This window comes from Leiobunum rupestre, chromosome 8 (genome assembly GCF_980474605.1).
Source record: "Leiobunum rupestre chromosome 8, qqLeiRupe1.1.hap1, whole genome shotgun sequence".
Taxonomy (NCBI): domain Eukaryota; kingdom Metazoa; phylum Arthropoda; class Arachnida; order Opiliones; family Sclerosomatidae; genus Leiobunum; species Leiobunum rupestre.
Genome location: NC_143391.1, coordinates 20,727,510 through 20,748,243, shown reverse-complemented (window position 1 = coordinate 20,748,243; position 20,734 = coordinate 20,727,510). Strand labels below are relative to the sequence as shown.

The 20,734-nt window shown below is 41.4% G+C and overlaps 1 protein-coding gene across 1 annotated transcript in view; it reads left to right on the top strand.

Annotated features, from left to right (window-relative positions):
- LOC149932701 (glutamate receptor ionotropic, kainate 2-like) overlaps positions 1–20,734 on the top strand; it is a 113,956-nt gene that overhangs the window by 62,757 nt on the left and 30,465 nt on the right. The gene's annotated exons all lie outside the window — the stretch shown is intronic.

Genomic DNA, 20,734 nt, shown 5'->3' with positions numbered 1-20,734 from the left:
TTACAATCCAGGTTTGTATTACGGACTACGAAAAATAGACATTTTTAGGGCCGCCATCCGGCTTATCTGACCCACGGCCAACTTTGATTTCTCGCGCATCTCTCGCGCTACAGCGGCCATCTCATTCGTTGACGTTTCTGTGTTAACCTATGAGCAAAAGATGTGTATGATTATTATTTTTAGTATAGTTTTTACATTGAAGACAATATAACCACCGAGCGTGGCGCTGACCTCCTACACATTATAGTACAGTTTATAGGGGGAAAATCCTTGCTCGCGGAATTTCGACGAATGTGTTACCCGTAGTAGCGCGAACAGCGCGTGATCAAAGTTGGCCGTGTCTGACCAAAGAAAATATACCTAGATTCGAATTCAGAGAGCTTTCTGATTGACGACTTTGATTACCCACTAACCGGCACGTGACCTACGAAAAATCAGACTACATAGGTATTGCACTAGCTATACACTCTTTTACGAAGTCGGCCATTTCATTACAGGCCTAATTTAAATAGTACAGGCAAGGGCGCCTGCACGTGCTCATCAGCTCGAGACGTCGCGTGCACTTGACCGCGTGAAGCGGCCTTGCATGCACTATTTGAAATCAGACCTGTAATAAAATTGCAGCTCTCACAAATAAGGATATAAAAGAGTGTATTGTTAGTTACCGTAATAACTAACGAGCTAATGTTTTCGGAGTCCCGGCAGGAAGTGGGACAGTGGGTACACGTTGTTGACTACTCGCTGATTTCGAATCTAGGGTACAAGGCTTGTATTATCTTTGATCTGATTTGCTTTATGAAAAATATGAAAACATTTAATGTATTTTACGTGTTACAACTTCTAAATATAAACTTAAGTTTTCAAACAATATTTCGCACAAAGCGAGTCTTGAAATGTTGTGGTTCTAAATATAATATGATTTACAATTAGCGTAAACGCTTGTGGGTAATTCCCGTTCTGATTGACCACTTCGTCTCGTTGGTCCATCATGGTTGGACAATACCAGTGTTGCAAGATGCAAAAAAGGAAATTATGGTATACAAACTCCAAAATTATTGAATTTTTGGCTAAATTATTTCACAACATTATGTAGGCCTGTTTCGAGAATAAAAATTTAAGGATAATTTTAAAGATCAAACCACCAGAAATAACCGTTGTCAACGTAAAGATTTAATTTAACAATGGCAACTTATAACCTATTAGCGGGTTCAAAAATTACTGACAATATGATAAGTGCTATCAGAATTATTGAAAATATGGTACGGTTTGTTAAAATTATTGCAAAAAGGCGTATCATACGGCACACTGGTGAAATTATGGTACGTTCCAAATTCCTAGCTAGAATTATTGAGTTGTACCATAATTATGGTACGTCTGACAACGCGCCGCTACATTTTGACACGGGAGTATAAGAGATAAAAGTCTACGTCATATTTTACGTCATTTTGGATCCACTTTAACGTATGACGTGTGATTTGAAGTCGTGGAAAATTTTTGGTATAGTTAAAGGTGGAGTGATTCTCCAGTCGTAGTATTGTATATTTTTGTAAAACTCAGACACGGTTGAACGATTCGATAGCAATGTTCCTTTTTTGTTCGCGAGCGTTCAAAGAGTCTCTCTTTTTACATCGGTCTCACCTTGTTTTTACAGGGAATAAACCAAACTCGCGACGTGTATTTTGTTAGTCCCCAGTCGGCCTCCACGAATCAATAGCACATGTAACGGAGCTTTTCACTTTCCTCTTCTCCACGGGTTTTTTTGCTTATCTTTTGAAAAAGGTTTTCGAGTTGGGGAAACGGTCGAGGAAATCCTCCGGGGTATACGTGACACTTTCTTTTTCACGAAAAAACATTCAGCAATTTTAACCAAACGCAAGTTTTTCTCCAATTTTATTGGCAAAACTTGAGAAGAGTTATCGGTAGCTTACAAAGTCTTAATAGGCTACCGTTACGTAATGCTGAGATAATTTTAGACGGATGGTAGTTTTTATAGGCCAGGTAGTAACTCGAAATGATTGTCGCTATAAACCGAGCATTTTTCAACACATTTTTCTTCATTTAATTTTGTTATTTTTGTTGTTTTGATTCTTCCAATGGGCCCGACCGAGGGTGGTTCGAACATTTTGCTATTATTGATACTGGAGAGGTCAGGTGTTGACAATTATTGGACAGCTCCCCCTATGTATTTGAGAAAGAAAAGATCTATTAAGAAACACACGACGAAACTAGTTTTTTTTTTCTCTTTGAATCTAGATTTGAGTTTTCCGTGACTGGATAAAATAAATAACCCTTTTCGAAGTCCCCTAGTGTATTGAAAAGGTAACAATGCTCGAAGGAAGACTTAGATCTTGTCAAAGGATAAGCCGGGTTGTCCTCGTAATTTCTGTTTCGGCGTCGTACGTGGGGGTCAGGAATAGGATTAACGAAAGCTCTAAAAAAATCACGTAAAGAAATGGGAAGGCAGAGCGCGGAAATTTGCATAAAAATCGATTCGCTATTTGCACTCTAAAAATAAGTTTCTAATCCCTTATCTCCGCTTCATAATTGAAACGAACGATGATCTTAAAGCGGAGTAAGGTGTAGTCTGCTGGCTTTATCGTTCCTCGTACCTGAGTAGCAACTATCAATTTTTCCGTGTTTTCCCCTTCTCGGTAAAGAGCATCTTGTATATAATACGGAATAACGGAAATTGTGAGGGCACGGCAGATGACCTAAACTAGAGACGCTAATAAATTATAGATCAACTTACTCAAATTTTATCAGAGCATATTTTTTATTCGGGTACGAGGTAGACGGGCGGAAGGTTTTTATTAGATTCTAGCGTGAAAGAGGTCCCCCTCCCCCCGGTTTATTGCTAAAACAATTACATTTTCCATCCCCCGCTCTGTGGCCTTCGTCTCTTTACGCGATGAGGGTCCCTCGCTCAAAACGTTCGTGATTAATGAGGATACCACCTAGCGATGGATAAAGGATAAAAAAAATGCTACGCTTTCTCTGCTTCCTTTGTTTGAGGGTAAATAGGCTTGAATGGCTATAGCCGATTATTTATTCAGGATATAAATAACTTTCACGCAATTGTTTCAACGGCTCTTTTTGTTACCGGTTGTTTAATTAAAACAATTTGGACCTGCATGAATATAAATCCGTAAATTAACCCGCTAAAAAACTATTTTCTTAGTCAGTTTCCCTGGGGGTAACCTTTCGCCAAACGTGATTCCAGCCAAGAATTTTTTCTAGGTTTTATCATTGTATTATTAGTCAATTAATTTTACTATACTCCAGGTCAAAAATAGATCGCAACGCCTGTAAAAGTGTTCCACACGCTTTACACCAAATCCCAGGGTGAAGCCACTCACCAGGCAGGCAATATTTCAGTTTTTTCTAGCCACAATTTATTTTAATTATGTAGTTTGTGCCTTAGTATATTAGGCTAATAACCATATTTAGGCATATCACGCATGGAGCGATGTAGTTAGAATAAATGGGCCATTTGCTTTCTCCTCCATTATCGGAGAAGAGCGAAAGAAATATTCTCGTTGGAAATAATTCTCTAGAGAAATTTTATCCGGAGGAGCCATCCCTTTTCCTGTTGGAAATGTCGGGCTCGCTTTTTCTTAGGGGGGGGGGGGGGCTTAACGAGTTGTCCGCCCCGTGTCGCCCTCTTCCCGTGACGTCCGCGCCGGATGTTGGTTTTTCATCGGTTTTGCAGACATCGATCCGCCCCGCATTCCAGTGACCACGTAATATTATGCCTTCCCCAATTGAAGGCGTCCACTCTAAAAAGCCGGGAAAATATTCTAGTCTTTCAATAAGCCTTTCTATAAAGTCATTGCGCTTGCCGAACTTGTTTTAATGTATTGCTTTCGTTCACGAGATACGTAGGAGTTCAGTTCCGTTTTGAAGGTTAGATCTTTATAAAAAAATTGGCTATCATAGTGAAACGTCACTTCTACGTCACGAGTGACGCGCCCGATACATCTAAACAAGAAGGCCAATGTTACTTTATAGAAAGGCCTATTAAATCTTTCGCGGCTTCTTATTTTTACTCTCACCGTTTAAGGTGTTTTGATAGTCTTACGCTAATTGTTCTTAGCAACCAAAATGTACGTATAGATAGCGAAAGTCAGAATTATTCTAAGTTTCTTCGTCAAAGGGCTTTGTGGAATGGCGTGCGGTTGTAGTGGTAGCTTTTTTTCCTTTGAAATAGTTTTCTTGCTAAAATGAAGTTTTCCGTATAACAAAATATTTGAATAGGATGTCACGAATCGGATGCCGCGTACCTCTTAGTTTGTTGTTTTTTCGGGGCGATATTTTCTATTATTCCAGCACTGGCTTCAATTTTACAGTCGTTTACTCACTATTTTTACGTTTACGCGGTTGATATGATCCTTTTGTTTTTGTTTTCGAATTTAATTTTGAGAGATCGTATCGTAGTTCCGTCAGCTTTCTTGGCAGCTAGGAGCAACAAACACAGCACCCCATACAAGGAGTGGATTTTCTTGCGTACAGTTTACATTTGTTAGACGCTTTAGCGCCTGCCGCCGTCGGAAAGGGAAAATTTGGAAATTGTCTTCCCCCTCGCCCGTAAAATGTTCAGCGTAAAGGCTCGTCCAATTAAATTCGTACACAACACTGCGTTAAGGCGGGTTTTCACTAGAACCAAAATGGCACGACGGCGAGCTTCGACGCGTAAAATTTGTATTAGGCCTAACGTGGATTTTTTGCGTCGACGTTCACCGCTGTGGCGTTTTTGTCCAAGTGAAAACCAGCCTTTAGCATGTTTAAAGGCTAGCTACGTTCTCCTTGTGTTTGTTGCTCCTAGGTGATAGTATGAAATTTTTCGTCTAGGTTAACTAACGACCTTACGCGTCTCGGTATATACACCGTGCTGCGCGATATAACCCATCTCTGTTGAAAAAAAAAGAAAACGAAAGTGGATGCTGGGTGCTAATGCCAGAGATTATAACTATTCGCCAAGAATTAAAATCCATCTAGAATGAGAGCATCCACCAGATGTCAGAGTGTAAACCTTTAACGAGCAAACTGAAACTCATCCTTTGACAGAGTGAAGAGTACCAAGTGACCTCGTTGTCTTAATAGCACTTTATACATTAGAAGTTGGTCGGGCTTTATTGCCTCGGAACGGTACCTAATTTCTTGGCGGCGATCAAGTGACATTCCGTGTCTGTCGTAATCATCGTCTCCGTTACCAGAAACGCCACCTTTATCCTAATAGGATTTTCTCGTCGCGCTATTGCCACTTTGTTAACTATGAAAAAGCGTCGTGCTAGCTCGAGGTATACACGATATCAAATTGAAACTACGTTCTCGGGTACTCCGTTACACTTCGTCGTCATCAATTGTAATGCGAAATATCAAATTAATAAGAAATATACCATCCCCTTTCCCCCAAAATAATTGCTGGTCGAATATTTTGGTGATTGGGTGATTCGGTTGTTGGTGTTTTACCCCAGGTAAGGGAAGGGCCCGTCCTTTTACCGGGAGATCTTTGTTTTTGTGGGATAGCGAGGAGATCACAGCGCCCCTTTGACCCCTTATTGATATGCCGACGTGTCTAAGACCAGTTGTTTGATAGTCATTTATATTTCTTATACATTATATATATTATAAATTATTTATTGTGTTAAAATATGCTTACATGTATTATACATATTTTTACGTTTATATTTATTCTCAAAATTGAAGAGTTGGAAAATAATACGCGAGATAAATAACGCGAGTTTTTTTAATAACGCGCGCTCGGACGCGAGCTAAAAAAAAAGAAATAGTAACGGTTCGGATTTTGATTTGAAAAGGACTCCATTTTATGATCGGAGCAAAATAATTGATATTTCAACTAATTTTGGACGTTAAAGTCGTGTTTTGTTTAACCTTCGAGCTGTAAACGTGTTGACTTCAAGATAAGGACAGGAACAATCTATATTGGCCAATTCGTTATGCCCAACCATCCAGCGGTTACATTCAACATATTGTACGAGATACCATCGCCACCAACATAAATTCTGTGTTCCGCTGTTCCGAAACGTCAACAACGTCGCTCAGATTCTTCCACGGCTCCAACCGGACTCTGCCACTTCGATAAAGTTTCCGCAGTTCAACTGAACATTTCGGAATGAACTTTGTTAAGTAATGGTTGCAACCTAGATTTTACATTTCGTTAATGCCGCGAGCACTGGCCAGTTGCTTAGTTTGATAATATTTCATTTAGTTTAATTAGTGTTTAGGTAGTTTTAAGTTAGCTTAAATGTTTGGTTAGGATATTGAGTTTAAATTAAATCAATTAGTGTTTGGCAATCTAACAACTGGCTTGATACGTTTAATAACAAATTTCTCCTAGACACCAATTTAATACTGAGGACCCTCGCTAACCCCACCATATCACGTTACGCGAGTAGTCCCGGGCGTATTCAGTCATTATTATTAATTGTAGACGGGTACCTTAGGGGTTCGCTTAAGTCGATTGTCCCTAGGTTGAGATCTCCAACATTCGACACCCGCGCTACACTATGTACAAATATTAAAGCTGGATATTTTACACAAATCATAGTCTATTCAGGAATGAAGGAACCGAAAGAATACGTTATAAAGTTTCAATACAACCTTGTAATTTTGAATTTCCATCTTTGGGATTGGTGCTGAGGCAATTACCGGGCTCGTGACTTGAGGAACGCTAGAAGCTGGACAATCGTTCTTTGACGTCTCTCGTTCCGTAATAGCTGGAACCCCCTCCTAACGACTTCCCCGCTCGGATACTTTTGAAATTTGTCTTACGCTAGTGTTTTTCCAATATAACAGAGAGGAGCGGGAGAGATAAGAGACGTACAGAGTTAGCTAGACACGCAACGGGGGGGGGGATTCCCGGTCCCTCTGGGCTGTGAGGGGGGAAATAAGCCCATTTTCTCCAAAGGAAAAGAGAGGCGAAGGAAGGCTAACTCGAACCAAGAGTGAAGCGTGTCTACAAGCCCGTCCTTTAGTATTACACTTTTTTTTTCCTTATCAACATCACCTTTTATATTACCTTAGAGAAAAGCGACGGGCCGCGCCACGCACTACGTTCCCCGCGACTCCCAAACTTGATGAAAACGTCTGGAAAACGCGAGGCGAGGACCCCGTTGAGCGGCTGTCGTTAGCGTATGGAATAAAGTAGTATTTTAGGAGGGATGGGAAAAGTGGCGGAGACAAAATATTTCTGGCCGTGGTGGCGCTCGGGGCCTTGACCCACTTTAAACCCCCCCGTAAGCTAGAAAGGAACGCTCTCGTTTATTTTTTCCATCTTTCCCGAAATCGAAAGAGAAAGGAGCGCCAGCGAAGAAAGAACGGAAAAATATCTTGTTCTTCGTCGGTCGTTTCCTCGCAACTATAATGATACGTAACAGGCTCGAATCTACAGGCGGCTGTTGGCCGCCCCGAAGAGAAAAAATTTCTCTCCGCGTTTTGATCATAGTGGGGCCAAGAAGACCCGTAGGGCCTTTCTTAGCCGCTTTTTTCTCTCACTAAAAAATCTAATGTATTTTATGGTTTGAGCTTTGGAAAAAGGTGTTGGCATTATTACCTCCTTCGCAACGGGTGCCTGCCGGTTCTTGTTGGCGTGCCTTTGGCCCATTTACTGGATAGTCTCAAAATAGAAGGTTGAAGAATAATGAATAACTCGCTCGCTCTTCTATATATATATATATATATAATATAATATATATGTTTGAAACCGGTAATATATCGCTTTACTTCAAAATGAGCTTCCCAAACTCAATAAGGCTCCTGAATAAACGAGAGAGAGAGAGTATCTCAAGGCTACGTTGAAGAATTATATATTTTTGTTATATAGACATTATTTTCGATATATTACCGAAATTAGCCGTCAAGCTTTTACGCTTTTTCTCGCCAGAAGAGCTATTCGAGTCTTTAACGTTCTCGTTGCTCGTTCGCTCTCACTCCGAGGACATTTTGACCGGTATTCAACTTCTTCTAGAACAAGCGAAAGCGATTACGGGCATCTGACATCAAAGAAAATACCAATAAATAAGAACGCGCTATTTGACGGCTATAGTCGGACTGCCGCGGGGCTACTGCCAACAATTTTGCGATGACAACGGGGCCGAGTATATTTTTCGAACATCTCCGCGCGGATTCTTTTCTTATTGGCCGGACTGACGGCGATGGGAGAAGAAGGCCGCCGGGTTAAATTCCACCCCCCTTTCGCCTTCTGACATCGGTCATTTGTCCAACCAGCGCCGTGTATTTATTTCTTTTGTTCTTTTTCGCGGAGAGGACAGCGTCTAGACTCAGAACCGTGATTATATATTTAGGGGACCCTATGCGGTAACGATTCATGACGCTGAGAAATTTCTCTGGAAATGAGAGAATGCTACCATTGGGATTTTGGCCCCGCGTATATTTCATACGTTATAGTCTTCGAGCTGTCTCAAAGTTCTCTAATTAATCCACTTGTCCGCCGGAATGACCTCTTTCTTTCGAGGCAACTGAAGAGGATAACGTAGAAAGGAACGCGCCTCTTTCTTTAAAGTATAAATAATCCGCTACGCCAGAATTAACGCGACACACGTTGCGGGGTAGAGTTTCCCACGGAAAGCACAACAACTTCGTAGAAAGAGTTCGTGAAAGAGAGATTTCGCTAACCCTATTAGACGGAAACAACGTCCTTTACCGGAGACACGCTTCACTCCCTTAAGCCCTATCCTTAGTTTAATTGCCATTTAAATGGGTTTTACAATCATAGGAAAACCCGCCTCTGTTGGTTTTCCTTCGATAATAGATGTCATTATCGGTGGCACCAGGTAGCGGCTTGCGCCGCCGCCGATTGTCTTTTTTTTCTTCATACACTTTTTTTTTTGGTATATTAAGCTTGGTTTTCATTTGCGCGAAAATAACGACATTTGAACACGACGTCGAACGTCAAATTTGGTTTTCGGATTTCGGTCGACGCAGAGTAATAGCATTTTCACTTAGCGTCAATAGATTCCAGCATTGCTATCTTGGCTATAGAGAGAGTCACTAATATAACCAAGGCTTATCCATATTTTAATTCCCTTTAAATTTAAATGTTGCTTGGTTTATCGATATGTCCCCCTTCCCCCCTTTTTCCTTCTTCCCCCGGTTGACCCTAGTTTTCCGTTAGTTCCTAACTCCGCCACCAAAGCGCACATTTAACAATCGCAAACATTCGGAAACGGGGCATCCCTGTGTACATTAATTAGTCCATGGAAGGACTAGTACGAGTTGGTATTTGCCCTTGCCCTTCTGGTCGCGTGTTTTTTAAACTGTCGCTACAAAAAATAGCTCTAAAATTTATACAAACGCCGCCGCCGCTGGTCATTTTGGCCACGCCGAAGACGCAACCACCGTAGGCCTAAACGCCGGCGTAAGCCGCCGCCGCCGCCGCCGCCGCCGGTATATTTTGGGTCAAACGCCCCCGCCGACTCATATCAGATCGGCGCAGGCCTCTAGCACCAGGACGGTGAAATTCGGACATTCTTGGAAGAGGAGTTTTACCTTTTGAGTGGAGTCACCGTGAAATGTGACGCCGTAATATTATCCGCTCACGAGGGTGGTTTTTCATTTCGAAGCGGGGCTTGTTTGAATATCTTATAGCGCGCATTATCTCGGAAAGAGCTTAAGTTGAAGCTATAAATTTGGAGCGCCTGTCTAAATATATTCCCTCGCTATGTCCCTTTCTTCTTCGGCCAAGACGCCGAGAGAAAAAGAATGAGCCCATCTTTATGTAGAATAATTCCCTTCTCCCGCGCCGTCGCTTCCCCTCCGAGAGATATCCCTTTCCTATTTAGCTTTCTGTTCTGGGATCTAGAAATGGCCATAAAAACCAGCCGGAACCCCTAAAAATAAAACCCCGCAATGATCTTCTATACTATACCTTTTCTTCTTTATTTTTTCCGCTTTCTACCTTTTTTTATGGGACTGGCAAGAACGGAAAAGAGATAGCCGACAGTCGGAAAGGTTGTGGGAGGACTAAGAATGATGTTAACCTATTTCCAGAAGCGGCATTTCGAATGGCAGATACTATAATGAATTGTACCCCTAATGGATCTTCGCTGACCTAAATATAACTCAAATGGAGCGAGCCAGTAATATTAGGAAATTTAAAAATAATAGAGAAAACGGTCGCTGTAGGGACTTTACGCTTTTATTTCTAAATACGTCAGGAGGTTTTTTTTTATCTTAGGTAGGGGAAGAATTAGTTTAAAGGTTGAATTCGACGTTTCTTAATGCTCCGAGAAATATCCCGTATAGAATAAAGTCTTTTTTTTTAGTTTTAGGTGGTCCGCGAAGTGGGAATATATAGGCGCGGCTAAGTGCGAGCTTAACATCCCCATACGTTTTATCCCGAATCGACAGCGAAGTGCTATTCTTTTCGGAATGTATGGACTCTGAGCTTTTAGATATTTAGGTTTTATTTCTTCACTATATCTCTTTTAGCCCGCGGATTTTCGATCTCTTCTCAATGCACCTCTGGCGGCGCTTAAAGTAACAATCGCGCTACGAAGCGAAAAGACAAAATATTCACGAGTGTCAGAGCGAGTATAGTTCTGGTTTCTTTATTCGGCTCTAATCTGTAGATTAGAGCCTTTTGGCGATTCGATTGGCTTAATGGCTTTTCCCCTCTAGAAGCGCGTTGTCTCCATATCTCGGAAGTCCGCGCTATATCGCGGATACGATACGGTAAAGTTAGCGTGCCTTCGACGAGATAGACTACCGCTACCGAGCGTGTTATACGATCCGATACGATTCATCTCTCGTTCGGCCGGCTCACTTTGGTCCGCGCCCTGCCGAAACCTAATAAAGCTTCTGTCCGAAGCTGGCTTTTCCGAGATCCACGGAGGATGAAATCGCTACTGACAGGATTATCTGTTTCGTTGCGATAAGATTAACGGATTAATTATTGACGGAATGAAAATTCGATTTAGCGCTCTCTGCCATCAACCTCTTTTATCGTTCCTTTCTCCTCGGATCAACGCGCCGTATAAAACCGTGACATAACGCGATTTCTCAATAGCCTCGACGCGGATAAAATACCACTTTCCCGTCCTTTTTTCGACCGGGATTAAGCCTTTATTCTTATATAGCGGCCAAAAAAGTACTTTTTATTTATCGCTGATCTCTTAAAAATATAGCGAGCCTCCTTTTGGATTTTTATTCCCATATTTTGGGAAGTTATAAGTCTACGGAAGCCGAACACGATTTTAAAACTCCTACCTAATCCCCACTTTCGATGTTTTGGAAATTTTGGGAGTGCCGACTCCCGAAAAGGACGCTTCTGTTGTCGGATTATCCGTATGGTCCTTCGTTTAAACGAAGCTATTTTGAGCGGCTCTTCTTCGAAATGTAAGAAAGAGATCTTCAAGTTTGTCGAAGCGAAAATCGACGTCGTGTCAAAGGACAAAAACCTAGAGCGACGCTCTCTTTTTTAAGATTTCTGTTTTTTGACACTTAAAAACGTCGACTCCGAACACTCGGCTTTTTCCACCTCGTATATAGGCAACGAAGGGGGCCACGTGCTTTGACAAGTTTCCAGATATTTTTACCCGTTTATTCTTCGTGGCCCTGACTCGCTGGAGAAAGAGCCCAAAAAGTGGTTTTCAAAGGAAGCCGACAAAATTTAGAATCTATATCGATTTTGAAGGCGCAATATGGTTCGCCAGTGGAGTAACCGCACCTTTTTTCTTTTCTTTAGAGGAAGATGGTTTCTATAGAGTTGGGTTAAGACTTGATACAAAGTTGGTTCCGAAACTTGGAAAGTGTTACTCGAGCTAAGTTCGCGCTACGCTACTTTACGCCACCAACTTGGCTAACAATTTTTTTCTATCCTACTTTTTGCAGTATAAAAAGCTAAAATGAAAATCGACTAGCAAATAGCTGCGATTCAATTAAGAAATTAGCTGGAAGAGCGGGAAAATTGCTGGACTAGATAGCCGAAAAAAGTCACGCGTATAGTGTGAACTTCACTTCAAGCGCGTCTTTAAGTCGAGGGTTCGGATAATAGCTTAAAAGTTTTCACAATGGCTGAATTGCCTTTTTTGAGGTCGAACGAAAGTGGACAATAGATTTATATCTGAAAAGCCTCGCCGAAGTTAGTTTCAATTGAGCGTCTGGTCACATTTTCCTCCGAGATTCTGAAAGACAAAGCTTAAAGATATAAGATATACGATTTAAGGGCGTAATTAAAATAATAAAAGATAAAGGTAATAGAAATAATATAAAAAAAGGTAATGATAATGAACAGAGCTTCGTCTTTAAAATACATTTTTGATCGTTTATTCGATATCGCGTTGCATAGAGTATACCATACAGTTTAAAATCGTGAAATGTCTTTCAATATTTTAAAGTATTTTCACGCTTTCAGATAATAACTCTCAATCTGAATTGAAAATTTGAAGTAATTTAACCTTTTTTTTATATCTATAGGCGCTTTTTCAGTTTGATAGCTCAATTTGCGGAATAAACTGCTTTCAAACTTATTTTTTACGCCTAGTTGAAACAATAAAACACAGAGTAATGTTATATATTTCATTTACCCTTCTGAATTTCGACACTTAATCTATATACGAAAACATTCTATCGAATTTAGAAAATGTATCTTTACGTTAGCCCAAAAGCGGGCAAATTCTCTTATTTTCTACCCTGAAGGAACCTGTTTTAAAATATTCAAGTTTTCAAATTCCAACTTATTTTAGGTACTTTTATTATAAAGCTATGAAATATTAAAGGCAAGGCAGGGTACAGTTTGTTTTTGAGACTCGCTGACATTCTTAAAGGGAATTGGCAAGAAATGTCCTGTATTTATTTTTTAGGGATGCCGTAAACCGAAAAGAAACGTTAGCAATTTCGTCCGCTTTTGCCGGCCATATTTCAAGCCGCGATGGTTATAAAAACCCTCCGTGTCTGGGGCGTAAGAACCCCCAACATCCCGCCGATATTCTTTATATAAAATGGAGAATCCGCATGCCCCAGTACCGTCTTTATGAGGAAAGAAGCCCCCGTAGGCGCGGGAAGGAGGCATTCTTGGTGGCCGAAACAATAAAGAGAGAATGATGAGGCCAGTATCGTCTAGTGAGCAGCTCCTTCGTTCCGTTGGGAGAAGGCAATCGGGAAAGAGCCAAAAAAATGGAGAGTCGGATTTCGAGCTCTCGCCTTCCTTACCTGATCGCTAAGTGTCGAGGAACGAAAGGGACCGATCTATTTTTAACCACGCTTTCAGGTTACCCTTCGTCGCGTATATTATTCTACGTTTGGGCATTCGCCCAACCTTTTTCCTAGTTTCTACGGGGTAGCCGTTAGCCTCAACTTTTATATATATATTTTTTTTAGTTTCCCTTGTATGGGTAAAAATGATTTTGTATCCGTATTCGAGAGATAAAATATTGTATCGGCATTGGCGAAACCGAAAAGCAAATAAGACGAGGAATTTTCTATTCTTTGAAATTTTCTAGCCTCAAGAATCTTTCATTTTCCCCCCGAGATGCCGGAATATATGTATTTTTGGTTTCGAAGGAATGCCCTTGGTTCCCTAACTCTTTTTGTTTATTTTTCATTATTATTTAAAAACAACCGCCGTATCATCCTGGGTAACACGATGCTCTTTTTTTTGGTCCAAATATTTTTTACGGTCGGTTTAAGTTCCCCTTTTCCGATTCTTGCACGCTTGAAAGAATTTTATACGAAAATTCCGTCAGAATTTTACGCATTTTTTTCGTCTAAAATTGAGGCTACTCCTTTTTTTCGCGGTATTATCTTTCGCCGAATTCTTTGAAAACTTCTAAATCCATTAAATTGAAAAAAATGGTCCATGTTTAAAAATTAACTGCTCTTTGATTAATTTTTCTCCCAATTTTTGCCAAGACGAATTACACTCAAAACTTTTTGTAATTAATTACTTACGAGTAATTAATTTTAATATATTCCAGTCGTCGACTTTACACGTATATCGGAATTATACCAATGGAGATAGGACTGAAACGTCTTTTAGTGGAAAGATTTCTTAAGAGATATTCTTTAGAATTAAATCCCGCAATAATTTTCCTTTTCCCCTTAACGTCTTTGAAAATTTTCGGTTTTGGAAACTTCCATTTATTGGAAAACCTTTTCCTAAAAGGCCAATAATTCCCGAAATTCTCGAGGCCAATAAAAGCATCCCCGTTCCAAGCTCCTAAATTCGGGGGATGCTCGATAACCGTATTAAACACTTTATAGGAATTTGGAAATTTTCCGAAATTTTTCGGAGGAATCGCCTCCAGGTGGCGTACCCTTCGGTTTAATCCGCTTTTAATTCACGGCTTCTCTCTCCCTTTTACCCCGCCTCTTAAAAGAAAAGAAGCCATAGGCGAAAAAATTGAAATCAAATTTGTTCGACGTAATTTGCAGGCTGGAGCTGCTCGGGTAAGAAAAAACAAGTTGGCCAGCCAAAATATACCACTCCTCGGAAGAATCGTCCCTAGTGGAATTAATTTCTCGAGATGATCCTTAAAGATATATCTCCGCAATTCAGAGTTATGTACTAAAAACGTAATCCCGGTTCAATCCCGCCCGGTATAAAATTCTAATTATAATTAAAATAATTGAGACGAAACAACCGATTGTAATTTATTCAGAATATTATAAATTAAGTAGTTACAACAGTGATTTAGACGTACTAAAACAATGCACAATTGAATTTACCCTATTTACAGTACAAGTTTATCAGTTAAATATAAAACGAAGCAAATTTTAATGAAATAAATATCTACAGAGGGTATTTGTATTTTTCTCGCTTACGAAATACTTGCCGCATCTTTAACGCTCATGTTATTTCAACACTCGCCGTTGATGAAGATACCGTAGAATAGCTATATTCGACATCTGGTAGTGGACGACTCGTAGACTTCCTGTTGACGTTGTGACACGTACCGCGTGAAAAAGACCAACGCCGTCCAATTTCCAATAACATATAATGACTCACACACCCAGGAAATCAATGACTGCATTAGGAATCGTAGATATCCAAATATCCACACCAAATGTATTAACAAGAAGCAAAAACCTTACTATTAACAAAGCACAGAAAGCTACTTGACTAAACGACAGCTCGTATATCAATAAACGTGAAATCGACGCCACCACATTAATACAACAACTATACCGAAGTCGATAATAAATCCCGTAAATTAATTACAAAAAACTAACTAAGTGGACCACCCACGGGTTCTACCCTTTAACCATCTCATCTTTGCTGACTGCGCTAAAACAAGATTTGACTTTTAAAATTTCATACGTAAAATATTTAGACTTTAAAAAGTATTAATATACTCTTCCGCTAAGCTGAGTTTATAATTTTCAATGAAGCGTAACATGTATCGGTGGTTCTGTGGTAGAACACTCGCCTGTCATGCAGGAGGGCTCGGGTTCAATTGCCGCCCGATACTATCGCAAATTAATAATGAGATGTATACCGTGAACATTTGGTGGAAACCCTGCCATTTGGACGTTGAGACGTTTACCGTAACCCCCAGCATTCGGTCCGTCCCAAACGTCGAAGATTATTCACGTCCACACACAGTGACAAAAGAGGGCGCTTTTTCAAAAACCTTTTCCCTAATTCCAAGAAACTGCGTACGCAGCGATTACACTTTGCTCCGAAAATGCGAACGCGTTCGCAGCCCGGACAGACAGACGCACACACCCACAGACACACACACCCACAGACACACAGACACACCGACAGACACGGTGATTGTAATACCCCTCCTAGGGGACTTTGTCACCTCGCCTCGGAGAGGTAAAAATGGGCGAAATCTTGAATAAAGGTTTTATTTTTATCCTCCTTTTTACGGTAAGGACATACAGCTATAAATTCCAGCGGGGAAGCGTCTGACAGCGGCGGCAGCTCCTCGGTTCTAAATTCCAACGGACCCCCGCGAAATGGCGCTAAGGCGAAATTAGCCAGTCCTTAAAGGGTTTATCTATTGGATCGCCCCTAACAACGCTACGAAGGCTTCCCCGCGTAATTATCCTAGTTACGCCGCGAGAAGCTATAATCGCGATAGCTCCGACGTATAATCTAATTGGTCTTTTACGAGTAGACGACGGTCGGCAGTTTGTCTATAGTAGACGCGGTGACTACTTTACAGCGAAACACAAAGCTGGCGTATTTAGCATTGGTCGTCTTTGTCACTTTGAATCGTGTATATGGGAAACGGCTAATTCCTATTTGCATGTTATTAGAATTGAGGATTGTAACAAACTTCTCGAAGCGCTTTTTCTTTTAGTGGCTGAGTTTCGCCATTTTAATCAAGACTGGTGTTTTGGCAATCCCCTACTTCGCACGCGTTATAAAATAAGCCTTGGCGTTCGCAATTCGAATTTGGTGGCTACGTGCTCTATTATTTTCCTCTTTCTACAAAAATGAGGATTCGAGACGACGCTTCTCGCCGGATCTTTTCCGAGCGACTGAATTATGCAAAAATCGTGTTTTCTCTTCTCTCTCTTCCTCCAAAGTGAAATGTGAACCAGAAGATGAGGGGGGGGGAGGGTAATAGGGCTCGAGCGCTATAAGATTGAGGAAAAGTATATACAGATTATTTTTTGAAGAAGTCTTCGGGTGCTATCTTTTTTGCCGAGCCAGCTTTATGGAAATGATATTATTAAATATTTTCGCCCCTGTTCGTTGAATATATATTTTGAGTCAACGATACTTGAAAAGCCTACTTCGTGTTTATTTCTCGGGAAAAACGTGTCCGGAGCCCCGTATAAGAGGTCTATTTTTTATTATGATATTGAAAGTTTGAAACATTTTTTCGACAATGCTTTCCAAATAGCATCGTTTATATTTGACCGCCTCTATCGTGAAAATGCCGAGTATATTGCTCGTCTGAAGCTTTACATTCGCTTTATTACACGCGTTTGAAGCGCTTGTACGTGCAACGTAGGATTTTCTGGGCAGAAAAGCATTTTGAAAATTTGAAAAGCCTTCCCGTGATCGTTCAGACACGAGGCGCTTTAGTTTGTTTGTAAAAGTTTTAAATGAAAGGTGTTTATTCAATATGTCAATTCTTTAGAATTCGACGCGATTCGCCGGAGATTAGGAATAAAATACATTTAGTTGAATATCGCGTTCATTAACTCATTAATCCCAACGGCGGCCTGGACCTCGATTTAAGTTAAAATAATCCGTATTCTTCGGAAAGGGACTAAACAATGGGAACGGCCCACGTATTTACTCTATAAACAACGTTAATTTAGCCGGTGGAAATAATTCTTTCCGCGATTAGAATTTGCAAGGATAATTTTCCAAGAGGATTTTTGGGGCTCTTTTAGGGAAAATCGCCAATTGGCGTTAATCTCCGGCACCGCTGCAATTCCTCACGGAGCCCCTAATCCTCTTTCGATGTAGGTCGAATCGAAGCTTGGCCCGGTCCGGGCCCTAAAGCTACTGGACCCGCCTACGCTTTCTCCGGCCGTCACATCGAATTTTTAAGATCTTAACATTCCCGGAGTTTTCCCCTTTAGTAGTTCCCTTTATCCCTTTCCCGATAAATACGTCGGCTTCGTCCTTCTACCGTAGTTCGAACCTGACTTCGTTGTACGTACGAAGGGAGGGTGATCGCGTCTCTTTCGGAACTATCTACGGTTCCCGTTCCGTCTCCGCCTTGGATTGTAGCTTCGCGGAAACCACCTAAGCTTACATAAAAGAGCGACAGAGCGAAAGAGAAAAGGACGGAGGGGACGGGAACGAAGGGGGGAGGCGAGGGCACCTTTAATACCCTACACCATTCTGTTTGTGCGTGCGCGTGTGCGGCGGGACTTGGGCGAAGGGTTCCTGGGGCGCTGCCGGGGTTAGGTCCGCGTCAGATTCCAGGGCCAGATTGCGTCGAATTCCGATCAGCGTTTTAAATCGACGGTACACGGTAGCAAAACAAAATGTAATTAACCCCCGCTGCGCTACTGCATCAATTACCGCCCCCCGAAAATTGAGATTGACCTCGCGCAAATGCCCCGAGAGCCCGTGTTCAGCCTCTCTGAGCCGCACTTCGAGCGAATTTGCATAGATCTTAGTACTCGATACGCCGCCAATGCGCTCCTCATTCAAATTCTTCTTCAAAAATAGAATTTTTAGGAAGTTTAGAACAAAGATGGATTTACATTTTAAGGCTATTTACAAAGGAATATACAATAAAAGGGTCCGTAAATATTTAAAGACGCGGACACGCCCTCTCTCGACCGTTAAGTCAGTTGGTTTCACAAATCTCATTATGCAAAAAGGATGATTAAAGCGAACTATTTCAATAAATTCGAGGCGCTAATTTTAGGGGCGTTTTAATTCGTTATCAAAACCATTCTGCTAATCGTTTTCGTAATTGTTCTTCCGTTCTCTTTCTTCCAGAGGGAAGGGGGGTATTTTCTTCCCCCGGTTTCTTGTTACCGCGTCCTTTGTACGCCAAATCTTTTCCTTCCAAACGCGTATTTTTTCTTCTAATGAGAATTTCGGCCGGCCTTCATTTATTACCCCGATGTCCGACAGAAAGCAAACTATTTTCCTTTACGAATATCGCTCGTTTTTCATTTATTATTTTTGCTATTATACCTCTCTAGAGCTCTCGTTCTTACCTTCGCGAGCGCCTCTCGACGATTAATTCGAATTTTTGAGAGGGAGAATTTTGGGGCCTCGCTTTTAAATAGTTTTAATCTGCGATTTTTGTTTTTCGTCCGTACGGCGGAAACAAGATCTTTTTAAATGAATTGAATCGCTAGTCATTCCTGGCCGCTCGGTTCCTGATTAGAATTCAACGTGATTTAGGAAAATTGTCATTAAGAAAAACTTTGAAAAGCGCGGCTTTTCTCCCTTCTGAAAGCGACCTCTAGCGCTCTACGGGCAAATTAATTACGGGTGAATATGACGCGCCATTAGCGGGGAGAACGGGCAGAAAACTCTCTTTGGAAGGAAAACCGCTCGAGCTTTCGTTTATAAAGAAATACCTTTTCCCGAAACTTTAATTTAAAACTTCAAATAAAGGTGGAAAATTAATTTTAAAATTTTCTCTCTTCTCGCGCTCATTTCGACGGGTAAACTTTACGCGACAGGAATCGCGATACGGAGTGGGTCCGAACCTTACCGTTCCATTCGCGTTTAGTCTTTAGACGCCGACTTTACCCTTTCCGTTGACTTGGGGCACGCCGTCTAGTCCTTTTGTCTTTGTAGGCGGAGATTGCATCTAGTTTGGGAATTCCTGGCGATCCTGTTTTGGGCAAATATCTAAAGTGGACCCGCGAAGTACGAACGGGAAGCGAAGGATATTATGAAGGGGTAATTCACGATTAATCTAGCTACTCGTTGTTGTCGACTCCTAGGTTGTTTTCGCTGGTAAACATAGGACGAGAATGTTAAGCTATCGTATAATTTGGACATCAATACGACGATCATCGGGAAATTAACTGTTTCTCGATACGAACGGCCCAAATCTCTTGGCGCGTGTAGTAATGTTGTTTACAAAACCTCTTCATTAAATGGTCAAGGGCTACATCCGAATATAACATATTGTTGCTTCTATATTTGCTCTTTCACCTTTAAACAATTACGTAATCATGGTTCATTAATATCAAGTGCCGGTAATTATACCTCTGAAAACTAAAGCCACGCCACGATCTGGCCTATTTTTCACCTACTAGCGCCTGTAGAAGCGCTCAAACCGGCGCACTTTGGTGTACCGCGAGCGAGGAAGCTATTTTTAAATTGTACGCCGAAGAACGTGGAACGCGAAAGGGGCAGATATTGGAGGCACTTATAATTATAAGTTCTTTTTTAAAATAAATTATTGGAAATAAAGTTAGAGCGTCTATAAATCTATGAACTTCTGAAAGGTTTTATAATTTCATTACAGCGCGGTATTTTTGGGGGAAAATTTTCAAAACTCTCCGATAGTTTGCTTAACGGATGGGTAAATAACGCTCAGTATGGGCCCAAAATACCGTGGTCCAGAGAAAGAGGGGAACGGAGCGATTCCAAAACTGGATCTCTCCTTTTCAAACTCAGGGGTGCCGCTATAGAGGACCCCTTGATGGAAAAATTTATGGATCGGGTTAGGAAGTTTGGCGGCTTATTCACTCGAACAGTTTTGCTCGTTTCGGGCGCTCATTAAGCCTCCTGAGGTTCTTTTTATCTTTAATGGCGGAACCGGGAAATCTCTTTCCCTTCCTTTTAAACCCCCTCCCGTGGCCATTTCCCTCCCTTTTCAAAGTTCGATATTCAGATCGGAAAGCTAAGGTTAAAACCATTAAAGCCATCGACTGATTTCTCCACCTCGCGATGCGGTACACCCCTGCCCTCCCCCCTCTGGTCTTACCCCCTCCCCTCGCCGTCCGTGTGCGGAGGCTGCCCTCCCGTTGGTCTCGTCCCCTCGCTTCGATAACCGGGCCAACGGCGTAGCGCCATTATGGAACAATCGTGGCAATCCGTAGATTAGGTCTATTATATCCGTTTCTCATTCTTATCGGAGAGTGCAACCTAATTTTCTCGTCGGACCGTACACCGCGCCGCAGTTATAACTATAAGCTCCTCGCTTCTATATCCTCGTCTAACCCCGTTAGATGGACGGCGAAGACTTTAACGAGTTGCAACCGTTCTCTAAGCTGTCTGGTGAGACTCAAGTCACGAGTCGCCCGAAATATCGCTTTTCTAGACGTCTGAGCTATATCAGGAGCCACGATTTTTTTT